Source organism: Felis catus, chromosome B1 (genome assembly GCF_018350175.1).
Source record: "Felis catus isolate Fca126 chromosome B1, F.catus_Fca126_mat1.0, whole genome shotgun sequence".
NCBI classification, from domain to species: domain Eukaryota; kingdom Metazoa; phylum Chordata; class Mammalia; order Carnivora; family Felidae; genus Felis; species Felis catus.
In genome coordinates, this window is record NC_058371.1 from 25992394 (window position 1) to 26007468 (window position 15075).

General features: G+C 42.0%; 1 protein-coding gene and 1 pseudogene across 1 annotated transcript in view; both read right to left on the minus strand.

Moving 5' to 3' along the window:
• Nucleotides 1–15075, minus strand: part of PRAG1 (PEAK1 related, kinase-activating pseudokinase 1) — a 110071-nt gene that overhangs the window by 75785 nt on the left and 19211 nt on the right. The window lies entirely within an intron of this gene.
• LOC123384794 lies at nt 5862–13278 on the minus strand (annotated as a pseudogene).

Consider the following 15075-nt stretch of genomic DNA (forward strand, 5'->3'; position numbering starts at 1 on the left):
CCACTGCCTGCTGCCACAGTGTGGACGCTACCAGGGGAAGATCGAGGAAGCCATCTTTGAAATTGACAAAATGCCTTCTGACCTCTGACCTCAGTTAAGCTCTAACTTCTCTGTCCGTGCCTTCCGGAAACAGTGCCTTGTGGTAGAAAACACATAGGCAGCTTTTTTCCTCCACATGCCTTGCAGGGTAGGCTCACCCTGGGTGGTGCCGGTTGTAGCTATCACCACGGAATCCCCTCCCCCGCCCCATTTTTTAAAAAGTTTATTTATTAATTTTTAAGAGAGAGATTGATAAAGAGCATGTGAGCCCACGCAATAGTTCAGAGCCTGATGCGGGGCTCCAACCCAAGAGCCACCCAGGTGCCCCGGAATTCCCTTTATCTGGACTAGATGAGAGGTAAGATCTACCAGTGGTGCATTTAATCAAAGAACTGCCCTTAGGACTTTCCTTATTTAGCGAAACTATTGTTGACAAATCAAAACTGCACGCACGCTCACACCCACGATTTATTCAAGGTATGATACTAAGTATAAGTAACAGCTTCTTTCCAGAAACCTTTGGCTCCAGAAAAGAGAGTTCAGATGTCTGGTGGTTTCATAAACATCTTCGATTAAAATTCATGTTAGCACAGTTTCTGCGGGATCTGATTTCACACGAGACAGCGCCCAGTGGGGCATGTATAATTTCCATGTATATAATTTTTCCCTCTAATGTGCACACACTTAGAAATGTCTTTTTCCTGCATTAAATAAGAAATACAAATTTTAATAAAACACTTCCTGAATAAAAACTTTAGAAAGTTTGCTGCTAAGTTTGATGTTTGGAAGATTAATAATTTCAGAGCTCACATGTCAGTGTTAAGATTTGCTGGTAGCCCTCATCAGGTCTACATAATACAGTTTTGTGTAGTGACATGGGCACTGCCTTACACAGTGTTGTGACGAGTCCATGATATTCAGCACATTTTGGAGCAAAAGCATGACACTAAGACCCTTTCCGACAGGCTCCCATTTTGCCCCTTGCCGTATTACAATGGGGACATTGTTTTTCCAAGTCCGTCATGAGACCAGCACTATTAGATTATGGCTTGATAGCTATTTATCACTTTGGGTTGATGTAAAAACCAGGCATTTCTAATCACTTACAGCTTAGGAAGACCACAATGTTATCAGAGAAGAAAGTTTTAAAGAAATATTAAAAAAAAAAATTTCACAAACATTTTAAGTAAACTCTTGAAGAAATCTGGCTTCCCACTCAAATATTTGGCTAAATAATACACTAGGCACTTAAATTTGATCACTTTTCCAAACACCTTCTGTTTTATATATTTAAAGTGGAGAGGGCCAGAGGCCACAAAGAATTTCACTGTTCCTTCCAGGATTTATCACAAATACCTTGTGTTTTACTTCTAGGAGGTATTACAAAGAAAAGCTGGGACAAGATAAGAAAGAGGGCTTAGCTGATTCTATTACATCTGATGCATTAGTCAATTGATTGAAATGATCAGATAGCAGATGTACCTCAGGGCAAAGGAAGTAATCCCCTGAAAGCTGGAGACAAGTGTTGGATGAGAGAGGGGATCACACCATGAGGACTTTGCCCGCCCTCTGAGTAACAGCCTTCTGTCCTGCGTGGCCATCATAAGCATCCTTTGAACACCTCAAACCTAATGTTCATACAATGAGGGTTAATTATCTTCCCATTGTCTGCTTCTCCTACCAGACTGTGAGCTCCCTGATGTCAACCATATATTATTTAAAATGTTTTCCCAAATCCTGGCCAGACTAGATGCTCAATAAGCATTTTGGAGGAAGGAACGAAGGGAGGAAGGGAGGGAGGGAGGGAGGAAGAAGTAAAGAAGGGAGGGATGAAGGGATGGAGGCAGGGAGGGAGTGAAGAAGAGAGAGGCAAAAGTTCACATATAATGTTTAAAAAGGTATTGGTCAAAGTAAAACATGTATTTAGTTTGAGGAGCCATTTTATTAAGAACCAAGTATAATTTACTCAGAACTAAAACACAAGCTATAGGGGTACCTGGGTGGCTCAGTCAGTTAAGCATCTAACTTTGGCTTGAGTCATGATCTTGCAGTGTGTGAGCTCAAGCCCAGCTTTGGGCTCTGTGCCTGGAGCCTGCTTTGGATTCTGCCTGCTTTGGATTCTGTGTCTCCCTCTCTCTATGCTCCCACCCTGCTCATGCTGTACCTCTCTCTCTCTCAAAAATAAACATTAAAAAATAAATTTAAACACAAATTATAATTTAACAGGTACTATGGGCCTTTTGTAATGAAAAATAAACACAATACCTTTTAAAAGGCTTTCAAGTACTAAATATAAACTAAACTGATGAGATTTTTCAATCTCAAGAATTACCCAGGGTAGGAGCTTTGTGAAGAGTTAACAGGCAAAAAGAGAGATTGCTTACAGGAGGCCAAGTGGATTATTTGCATAAATATTAGTCACTACAAACTTCCAAAGGGTTTTAAAAGTGAACCAAGAAAACAGCCTTAAGGGAAACAAAAGCAAAAATGAACTATTGGGACCTCATCAAAATAAAAATCTTCTGCACAGTGAAGGAAACAGTCAGCAAAACTAAAAGGCAACCGATGGAATGGAAGAAGATATTTGCAAACTACATATCAGATAAAGGGTTAGTATCCAAAATCTATAAAGAACTTATCAGACTCAACACCCAAAAAATAAACAAGCCAGTGAAGAAATGGGCAAAAGACATGAACAGACACTTTTCCAAAGAAGACACCCAGATGGCCAACTGACACATGAAAAAATGCTCAACATCACTCATCATCAGGGAAATACAAATCAAAACCACAATGAGATACCACCTCACACTGGTCAGAATGGCTAACATGAACAACTCAGGCAACAACAGATGTTGGCGAGGATGCAGAGAAAGAGGATCTCTTTTGCACTGCTAGTGGGAATCCAAACTGGTGCAGCCACTCTGGAAAACAGTATGGAGGTTCCTAAAAATATTAAAAATAGAACTGCCCTATGACCCAGCAATTGCAGTACTAAGCATTTATCCAAGGGATACAGGTATGCTGTTTCAAAGGGGCACGTGTACCCCAATGTTTATAGCAGCACTATCAACAATAGCCAAAGTATGGGAAGAGCCCAAATGTCCATCGATGGATGAATGGATAAAGAAGATGTGGTGTATATATACAATGGAGCATTACTCAGCAATCAAAAAGAATGAAATTTTGCCATTTGCAACTATGTGGATGGAACTGGAGGGTATTATGCTAAGCAAAATTAGTCAGTCAGAGAAAGAGAAATATCATATGACTTCACTCATATGAGGACTTTAAGACCCAGAACAGAGGAACATAAGGGAAGGGAAGCAAAAATAATATAAAAACAAGGAGGGGGACAAAACATAAGGGACTCCTAAATATGGAGAACAAACAGGGAGTTACTAGAGGGGTTGTGGGAGGGGGGATGGGCTAAGGGGGAAGAGGGGATGGGTAAGAGGCATTAAGGGATCTGCTCCTGAAATCATTGCTGCACTATATGCTAACTAACTTGGATATAAATTTTAAAAAGAAATTAAAAAAAAAAAAGAAATCAGCCTTATGTATTATATATTATGAAAACAAACTATTGTAGTAAGTCTTACTGATGAGTGGTTGATTGAATTCTTTGTCAATGGAGTTTTTTCTTTTCTTTTTTAACATGGATAATGTACATATGTTGGTTAATCATTAGAGGACTCCCAGTCTTCGTCTTTGTTCTACTCCTTAAACAAGAAGTTGTAAATCCTTGGGGTTTCCTTGGAGTTATCTTAGGTAAAGTCCAAAGTTTAAGGTAGTGTTCTATACACCATAAACCTTGCTACCATGGTACCCCTAACGGAGGCAAAGATTCAAAGGAAAGGACCTGATGTTCTGGCATAGTCTTTACTCTGCCTGACTTCAACCTATTTCTTTAAAGATTCCTCATACTTGGCTTTTTACCCCATGACCTATTTAGACTTTTTTTTTTTAATATATATTTTTTTTATTTGAGAACAGTTTTAGATGAGAAAACTTGCAACAACAGTACAGAGAGTTCCCATACACCCTGTACCCAATTTCCCTTATTATTAGCATTACATTAGCAAGTTCATTTGTTATAATTAATGAACCAATATGGATACATTATTGTTAACTAATAATAATGTAGTTTACTCAGATTTCCTTAATTTTTACCTAATACCCATTTCTGTTCCGGGATTCTGTCCAGGATACCCTGTGATATTTAGTTGTCAAATTTTCTTAGGCTCTTATGGACTTTAAAAGTTCCTCAGACCTTCCTTTGATCATTTTGAGGACTGGTGGTCAGATATTTAATAGAACTTCCCTCAGTTGGGGTCTGATGTTTTCCTCATGGTTAGACTGGGGTTATGGGTTTCTGGTAGGAAGACCACAGATAAAGGGCACCTCCCATCACATCATATCCAGAGAACATACTAATCAATATTATCATTGTTGCTGTTGACCTTGCTCTCCAGGCTGAGGTGCTGTTTATCAGTTTTCCCCACCGCAAAGTTACACTTCTCCACTCTTTTCCATACTATACCCTCTGGAAGGAAGTCACTTAAGCACAACCCATATTTGAGAAGTGGACACTCAAGCTCCACCTCCGTGAAGGCAGAGTACAGAAATTATTTGGGGGGCGCCTGGGTGGGTCAGCGGGTTAAGCATCCAACCCCAGCTCAGGTCACAATCTCATGGTTCATGGGTTCAAGCCCCGCATCAGACTCTGTGCTGATAGCTCAGAGCCTGGAGCCTGCTTCAGATTCTGTGTCTCCCTCTCTCTCTGCCCCTCCCCTGCTCATGCTCTGAATCTCTCTCTCTCTCAAAAATAAATAAACATTAAAAAAGTGTTTTTGAATAAAAAAAAGAAAAAAGAAAAAAAATTATTTGGAATTATTGAGATTTGTCTTTTTCCAATTTATTTATTCAATCATTTATTTATAGTAGCATAAACTTATGGATATGTTGTTTCTTTTTACTTTAGATTATAATCCAATTCTACTTTATTTTGTTGCTCAAATTGTTCTAATTTTGGCTTCAATTAGGAGTTCTTTCAGTTGGTTCCTGTGTCCCTTTGACATACCCCTATCATTGTGGGGTTTTGTTTGGGGATTTCTTTTTTCTCTAGATTTTTTTTTTGTTTTTTGGGGTTTTTTTGAACTTTCTAGCACTATAAAATACTCCAGGTTCATCTTGTGTGTTTGCTGCCATGGTCCTAGAATCAGCCATTTCTCCAAGGAGTCCTGGTTCCTTTTATTGGAGAATACTATAAGAAACCAAGATTTGAGTTCTAGGTGTGCTGGCTTCTAGTCCTCTCAGCTGACAGAGCAAGGAAATATATGTGCATGTTCTAACTCCTATCTGTACACATGTCTATAAATATTTGCACATACATATGTATCAGAAGTACATCCAGATACATCTATACCTATATTCAGCTAAACATAAGTTCATACAGTGCTTTCATGTGAATGTGAATGTGAATCCACTAACACAGGGATCATTCTAGCCTTCTCCCTTTGCTTATCTGTCAACTCTCCTTCCGACAGTGAGAAAGCTGAGTCCCGTCATTGGTTACCCATTCACTTACTTGTTCATTTCCACTATATTTAGCAGTAACTCTTGGTAATCTGCACTCCTATGGAAAACAACTTTATCAACTAAAGCACAAAGCTTATGTACAGATTCCTTTGTGTTTGGTCTTACAGATGCCACTCATTTCCAAAGTTACTAAGGTCAGTGCCACCCCCCATCGTCCCCGCCCCACCCCCCATCGTACCCTCCCCACCCCCAGCACACATACCCTCAGTGAATTTGTCACACATTTACTTTCTGCATCCCATCCCTGGGATCCCTCACTGCCCAGATGATTTTTTAAAATCTGCCTACATTCATGTTCATGCTTGGTACAGATTTATTTTAATATTAAAATAATGTTTTAAATTACTTAACAACCAGCAAAACTGATAAACCACAGAGATTTATTAATCCAACAAGTATTTTCCCAGTGCCTCCCTTGTGTTAGGACTTATAACTGTCACTCTTTATCTTGGAGTTCCCTTGGGGCATCCCTGGTGTCTCCCTGCATAACCGAGGCATATGCGTGTCAGCTTAGGAAGCACGAACCAAGGAAATTGGATTGTGATATTTATGGCCACATTTCTAAAATTCTAGGATTCTTTAGATTGGTGTAACCACATCTCCCTCAGCAGTTCCAGAGTCTGCAAAACAAGTCTATTTGGAGAACTGCATTTACATAAGGTGAGAATTTTTTTTTTTTCTTACTGCTCTTTTGCTCCTAGAGAGAAAGTAATTTAAACTGCAGGGGAGGATAATAACCACCAAAGTCAACTACTAGCTTTTGTCTAACACATATGCCATCAGTACAACTTAAATTATAATCCCCTTTGTCATTCTGGGTTTGCTGAAAACAACAATTAAGTTGCTCTACACTTTCAAGGGATCTACTATATTGTTGTTTTATGGGCTTTATTTTTTGCACCCACCGCATTATCCAAACAGCTAATGAAGTTGCATGTGTAAAATTATGCCCATAAAGGATGAAAAGGCAATGGTTGGTTGTTGCTCTTATCTTTGGGGATGGTGATGGGAAAGAGGACTTGCTGGCATTAGCAAATTCACAAATGGATTCGCTTCCTTAAGGGCATTAATGCTTTGTAACCCTTTCCGACTTAATCTTGCCTGACTCTTTGGATGACCGTCTACCCCATGGTTGTCTAAGTTTGTCCCCAGTGGGGGATGCTTATTTCTAACACTGCCACAAAACATCGAGGACTTTGTAGGAGAATGCTCTAGAGTTGTATGATTGAGTAAAAAAGTTGAAAAGATGAAAATCTTAACACTAAGACACTGGGCTCCATCTTTTGATGTGCAAAACGGTCACTTTGAGGAATGGAAGCTCTCTTTGGGGTGGAGTCTCCCCTGTGGTGGGAGGACTGTTCAGTAGGACCTTTCAACATGTTAGTTATAAAACAAATGACTGCCCCTTGTCAAAGGGACACTGGACTCTAGAGAAGGAATCCAGGGACTGATGCTTCAGGTGATGCTATTAGGTGCTTGGCAATGGTGAGCAGATATTCAATGGGGAATAGATATATCTATTATAAAAAGATAGAAAACGGTGTCCCCCAAAACTTTCCAGAATATTACTTTTGTTCATTGGAGGTATGTTAACTTTGTTGTCTAAACATTTGCTTTTAAAAAATAAGGAGCAAGAACTAGCTTCATCAGGAAAAACAAGCTTACCTGAACCTCTGTTCATTTGGGGCTGGAAGGAATAAGAAAAGGAATGGCTGGGCCTGGGGTCCCTGCAGTCTAGCCTGTGTTGTCGCCTGGATGAGCTGTTATTTAAGGTGACCTGTGCTGGCTCCCGGGAGAGTGCCCATGGCTCCGGTGATTGCCTTGCCATGCTCTGGAAGAAGGGGTGGGTGTTCCCCCAAAGAGGAGAAACAATGGTCACTCTTCCTGGGACAGGAAAAGGGTGGGTTTGGGACTGGCAAGGTGAGGTTGTTCTTTTTTTCTGGGAACTGAGCTGGGCCTGGGCTCTGAGGTATGGGAAGGTGTATGGCACCCAAGCCAAGGTGTAGAGGTTGGGTCTGAGCCTAAAATGCCAATAGTGTAAAATTCTACAAGCTGTTGTGAGTTTCACTTAGCTTGTGACCAAGTCCTCTGTTAAGCCTTATTAAGAGCCTGGCCTCCAGTGAACTAGATACCATGTATAGATGTACTATAGGGAATTAAGGAGAACCATCTTCCTGTAGCCTACAGAGATGGTTGGCCTAGAAGAGCTGTATTTTTTTTTTTTTTGTCACAGGGGAACTTTATTGGGGGGAAACATGGTCACATGCCAACAGGCATGCTTTCCCTCACATTCTGATTCTTGGACACACACACACACACACACACACACACACACACACACACACACTCATCTCCAGCCTCTCCCACACACATAGTCCAGTTCTCAGCCACAGGGGTGGGACCCTCCTCAATTCCTAAGATCCGGAAGCAACAGGGGCAGGAGAGAGTCAAGGAGGTGAGCAGTGAAGTGGTTCACAGGTGGGGGTCTCCCACCCCATCCGGGTCCCCTCTGTGGGAGGGAGCAGGGGCAGCTCAACGTGGGGCTCCTCAAGAGCCTCACCCCCACTTCCCTGATGCTGTCGGCCGCCCCCAGCGTCAGCTTGTCTTGCAGCCACTGCATGATGAAGGTGCTGTCTTTGTAGGAGTCCTTGGTGAGGATGTGTAGGTCAACCACGGCCTCATCCAAGGTGCTCTTGGCCAGTGAGACCATCTCCTCTGGGCTGCTGGAGATCTCATAGAGGAAGACAGAACAGTTCAGGGCCAGGCTCGGGTGGATGGGGTTGGTGTGCAGTATCTCCTTGCTGATGTCTATGGCCTCCCGGGAGGCCCACAGAGCAGAGATGCTGAAATGTTTTTAGTTGTCACTGGTGGCCACCTCTGCCAGATAGTGGGGCAGTCACCCTTCATTTTTGGGTGGAAGAGCCTGCTTTCAGCGTCACCAGTGTCCTTGATGAGGTGGTGTCCAGCAGGTCCTCCACGATGTCACACACCTCCTGGAGCTCAGTCTCCACCTTCTCCCAGGACACTTGGACCTCCCTGCCCTTCTCTTGTTAGCCCGCTTCATCGCTTTTCTGCTCAGCACTGGGCAGATCCCTCCAGGCAGCGCTCTGATCACCCACCATGCCCTTGCAGGCCACTGAGAGCCGGTTTCAGTCTTCACAGGATAGCTCCTCCCCTTTTCCATGGCGCTCTTCATGAAGGCTGCCATGTTGTCACGGCCCTGGCCTGCTCTGCCAACTTGGCCTTCTGGATCACAGTGGCTCCCTCCATGGCTCTGGGGACAGACAGACAGGCAGCGGGCTAACTGGCTGCCTTGAGACCAGTGCCAGACCCGGGGCAGCAGCAGTAAAGGCCACAGGCCAAGAAATAAGAAATAAGCAAAACCAGACTTGTCCCTGAGAACATACGTTTCGCACCTTGAGACACCTCACACTGGCTGGGAGGCATGGGATGAGGATGTATGTGGGTGCTGGGGAGGAGGGGACCATATTCCAGTAACTAAACCTAGGGGAGGGGCTCGTGCATTAATGTCTTGGGTGTATGAAGACAGTAACTTGTTTCAGTTCAAGGTCATAGTTTGGAATGCCAGGAACACAGAGGCTACACTTAGTTTTCATCAGCTTCTTAACACTTTTCTATAAAATTTCTACCATGAAAGGTATGCTATTGCTCATCGGAAGCAACTTCCATACTTAGTTGGAAAAAAAAACCCTAGCATTTCAAAATAGAACAATATTTTAAATATTTTAAGATAACAACAGTCTGTGGGAGCCTCACGACCCCTTTCTCTTCTCAGCCCTTAGTGTATGTGTTCACGTGCACACACATTCACTGTTCCCTCTCAAACATCCTCGGTGCAGGTGGAGGACTTATGTTCTTACAATCTTAAAACCTTCGATTATAACTCACGCTAAAATAACAAAGGTAATAAAATGTGTAGGTGGAAGCTTGCCAAACATTTGTAGAGTACCGTACCGTTCATAAAGCGCTTTAAAAATATTTGACTTCATTTGAATAATGCTTTTCTGCCAGTGTTCTGGTAGAAGTTTCTTTCTTATTTGTTCGCTGAGGTATATAAAACAGCTCATTTTAAAAGACTAGGCAGACGTTAGCTCCGACTAGCCTCAAAGGGTTAGCACAGGAGAACTGTGTTCAATTTCCATTCTTGGTATCACAGGCCTTGATCTCTAAACAAATACATGAAGTGGGTCTCTAAATTCTGAGTGGAAGTAAGCTAATCATTGACATTCGAGACACTCTGCTACTTGACACACTTAAACAATAAATGCCCAGCCGCTCTACAAACTAAGTTTCTACTGTGGTGAAGAATTATCCCCTTAAGGGGCCCACACAGCTCTGTTGCGGTGTTTGTCAGACTGCAACCTGTCTGCTCCCTTTTCGGTATCACTCCGAGTGGCCAGCTCAGAGATTGGCACAAAGGGAGTGGCTACTGTGTCTTTGTTGAACAGGGAAAAATAAGGTAATTGCCACCAAAGGAGAACTCTGTCAGTCGCAGGTGCTTGCTAACAAGTGCCAGATTGAATCCTCTTATCTACTATGTGGTGTATTAATCATAATCCTATTCCCAGGCAGAGAAACAGAGGCTGTGATATAATAAGACATACATATTTGGTATTTGTCCTCAGTTCCTGGCACCGTGCCCTAAAACACTTGTAATTTCCTGAGCCACAGGGGTGATAAAGGCATCTTTTGTTACAGTATTTGGTCTTAGTCCCTGACTCCCCACATAAAGAGTTTTAAGCTGTTGGGATCCCTGGAGTGATAAGAATGTGTTTTGTATGCTAACGAGATGATGGTGGTTGGGGACCCCTAGATAGTTCCAGGATGGGGGCTGGTCACCAGAAAGACCAAGACATGATCACAGGGTTAGAAGTTTCACCCCCACTCTCTGATTTCAGGGGAGGGGAGTAGGGGAGAGGCTGGAGATTGAGGTAATCATCAGGGGCCATGCTTTAATCAATCATGCCTATTTAATGAAACTTCCATAAAGATCCTGAAGCTATGTTAGGGGAGAGGGTGGTCAGAGAGCCTCCTGGTTGGTGAGCACATCAAGGTGCTGGGAGGGTGGTGCACCTGGAAAGAGCATGGAAGCTCCAGGCCCCTTCCCATATACCTTGGCCTGTGCATCTCTTCAATGTGCCTGTTCCTGAGTTGTATTCTTTATAAGCCAGGAATGGTAAGTAATGTGCCTTCCTGAGTTCCATGAGCCATTCTAGCATATTACAGAACCCAAGAAGAGGGGTATGGAAATCCTCAATTTTGTAGCTAGTCAATCGGTTAGAAGTATGGGAGGCTGCCACAACTTGTACTTTCATCTAAAGTAGGGGACAGGTCTGTGGGACTGAACCCTTAATCTCTGGGTAGCTAGTGTCATAATTGAGTTAAGTTGTAGGACACCCACTTGGTGTCTGGAAAGTTGGAGAATTGCTTAATGTGGAAACCCCACATTTGGGGCCATAGTGTTGAGTAAAAATGGTTTATAGAGGCTCAGAGAGGCTAACTTGTTCAACTTCTACAACATGAGACTGGGAGAGCTGGGATCTGAACCAAATACCATGTTGTCTTCTGTTTTACCTGTTTAATTTCTGGAACATTCATATTAATTCCAGTATTGACAAAAAATGTGTTTCACGAGAAACCCACAGTAGCACCTCAAAATGAATAGTTTTGTAACCTTTACCAGAGGAAAAATGAGCCTAGATACACCACTGAATGTCACATTGCATTTATATGGCTGGAGCACGATATCTGGAAATGAAGACCTGGTCCCAGGTTCCCTATTGACTAACAGTATTATTTCTCATAAGATACATGGTCTCTCACTTTGGCTTATTTTCTTCTCTTCTTTCAAAACATAAGTAACTCATTAACTGTGTTTTTGCTTATGAAATGACAGGAAGCTTCAGGAAATCACATTGTGTGCTTCAGAGGAACAGGTTGGGAGAAAGGTATGAGAAATAGTTGGGGGATCACTCCCACTAATAAAAATGCTGCTCCCACAACCACCACCAGCATCCAGTTTCCTTAGGCTGAGACGGATGTGGTAGTTTTTTTCTTCCTTAAGCGAATATCACATCTATGATTTTCCTTTCACTAAAAAGTTATATCCCATCATTACCCATGCCTGTTCAAACTGCAAATATTTTAAACATGACTCTGACAGGACACAGATTTTTAGTAAATAAAAGCAAATATCCAAGCTGCATTAATGGCAAAGGTAGTTTGCAAACTTCTCTCTTTGATCAAATTCTTCTCATTGTTTATTTGGAAGTGGTCAGCTTCCAAAGTGTCTTTGAAGTAAGTTTGAATATATCTTTTTCTTCTTCCTCTACCTCTCAAAACACACACACACAAACCACTTGTTTCTATAGTAATATTTAGTTCTTGGTTATGGATTTATGTTATACATATATGAATGTTTCAGTGCCTGGTTTCTGAGGTCTGCAATCAATACACTGTATGTCTAATAAACTGGTGATCAGACTGGCTGTACATCATAGCTTCTAATCTATAATGACTTGTATTATAAAACAATCCCTATGTTTAAAAACTGTAATTAGTAGGGGTGCCTGGGTGGCTCAGTTGATTAAGTGTCTGACTTCGGCTCAGGTCATGATCTCACAGTTCCGAGCCTGTTTGGGACTCTTTGTGTCTACCTCTCTCTCTCTCTCTGCCCCTTCCACCACTTGCACTCTCTCTCTCTCTCTCTCAAAATAAATAAGTAAAATTAAAAAAATTCTTTACAAAAACTGTAATCAGTATATAATGACTGTTAAGATTAACTTCTTAACCTATTAGGTTTTGAGCACACAAACAGGTATTGTCTTTGTCTGAGTATCAACGTGAAAAGTCTCTACAAATCCATCTGAAATTGCCCTCAAAGTCTGTGACATCTCTTATTTTAGGGTGGCAAACTCTCCCTATTCAAAATGGATTTGAGTTTTGAAAAAGGCCTCATTCAGAGGCAGGCTGTTGAGTAAAAGGAATAATCAAACTGAGTATTAAGCTGCTTTTTTGGTTAGAAATAAGTTTTTACTAAAATATAATGCAGTGATTCTCAGTGGGAAATAAAAATTCTGGGGATGGCGTGTTGGTGATGTATTTTGAAAATGCATTCACGGATGGGAAACAGGAAAAGAAAATCTTGATTTCACCAAATAAGCAACAAAAAATAAACTATAAATTTAAACTTTCTTGGGTGATATGATCAGTGATATGGGCTGTAGGATAGAGAATAGCTGGTGATCTTTTTTTTTTTTCACATTTCAAAAAATGTGTACTTTTAAAAGGTTAAGAAATATTCTTGTAATAAGACTTTTTTTCTTGTGTGGCTCCTAACCTGATTTAAGGGCAATTCACAAAATAGGAGTCCAGAAATATTTTGAGAAATGGCAGCTTCATTAAAATATAGGTATGGTCTTCTAGAGTATTCTGAAGGTTAATGCTCATTGTAATATTACAGTTCTAGTATTCTCACTTAAAAATTAGATTACTACTTGATAATCATCTTTTCATGCTTGTTTATTTTTGAGAACGAGAGAAAGGGAGAGAGTGACAGAGTGCGAGCTGAGGAGGAGCAGAGAGAGAGGGAGACACAGAATCCGAAGCAGGCTCCAGGCTCTGAGCTGCCAGTGCACAGCATGACTTGGGGCTCAAACTCACGAACTGCGAGATCATGACCTGAGTCCAAGATGGATGCTTAACTGACTGAGCCACCTAGGCACCCCACCTGGCCTTTAAAAAAATTCTTGTTATGTTTATTTATTTATTTCTTGAGAGAGAGAGAACAAGCCAGGGAGGGACAGAAAGAGAGGGAGAGAGAATCCCCAGCAAGCTCCACAACTTTCAGCACAGAGCCCAACACGGGGCTCGAACTCACGAACTGTGAGATCACGACCTGAGCCAAAACCGAGAGTCAGACACTTAACTAACTGAGCCACTCAGGCACCCTGATAATCATCTTTCTTATCTAGATGTTTCCTCCAATAATTGAAGCACTTTGCAGAATAAACAATCCTTATGAAAAAAGAGCAAATTATACAGTATCTTGTTAAATGGGTTCTCAGGAAATTTCAGGTCCTAGAGAAATACCGATGGTAATTTCCCACAGTTTAGTTGTTTTTTGTTGGTGTTTTGGGCCGAACCTAGTCCCAGGTGTTATGTTTGTAAAACTGAGATCCTGCAACTTCTGTCGACATATCTAAGTGAGCTCTTGATTTCTTCTGAAGGAAAATGGATCTCGCACATCTTAGCTAGCACCCCCAGGCTTTTTCCTGCCCAGACAAAATCACCTGGTATTATCAAGCACTGTAAAGAAAATGCTGCGAGAGAATCTAAAGACACATATGCTGGCTCCTGCCCTGTAATTTCTCTACTGTCTAATCTGAGAGGCAGCGTGGGCACCAAAGTGTGATGCATTACCACCTCCAAAAGGGAAACAGAAACGTGTTTCCTGCCCTGTACAGCTCCCCTTTCCTGGATATACAGATTTTGCCAGTGTCCAATGTCTTAGACAAGAAAGTAGCCGGTCTAATGCAGGGTCTCCAATGGCCACAGTTTCTAGAGTCTAAGACCCTTTGTTTCAGCACCGAGTGGCAGTGTCACATCGCCCAGACAGCTGTGCATTCAAGACAATCCACTGAAGTCAAATGTTGGGGAGGAATTCCTTGGTTGGGCTCGGAACAAGATTCAGCTATTTTGGGGGCTTCAGCTGCTGTCCTTACCAGTTCTGCACGATCTAGAAGTTGCTCTCCTGTCTTCTATTGACATAATTTGGGAAAGGGCATGAGATGGAATTTTAGCCTCTGCATCTATCATTGTTGCTGCTTTAAAATCAACAAATTCTTGGAATTCTTTCTACCAGCTTGATAAAATCTAGATGCCGCTTCAGGTTTGTGGGGCTTAGGAAATCGTGGGAAAAACAACCAAAGTGATCAAGAATCTTGTGCTTGTTATCACTTGATGACTAAATCAAAGAGTGAGACTCACTTTGGATCCCCTTGCAGGGTAGTTTTCACCCTGGGCTCTGCTGAGCATGGTCATATGACTGTGGCCACATGACTGTGAGGCGTGGCGGGGCACAGCCTCTCCATCCCCTGGGGTGCTTGTTGAGATTTAGACTCTCACACGTACCCAGATGTTCTGACCAGCCCATGTTTTATCCACTGCCAGATGATTCTCTCACACACTAAATAAAGCTTGAGGAACACTGCTGGCTAGGAGCCCCTAGATCTAGGGAGTTGGAAATTAGGGTCCTGGGCTGTCCCTACCCCCCATTTCTAACTCACCCATTTTACACACTGGAATCACCCCTATGCTTTCATTTGAAGAAACACTTCTATGACCAAAACCAAAACCAAAACCCTGAAACACTTGAGAAACAATCACTCCAGCATAAATATCTGAAAGGGGCCT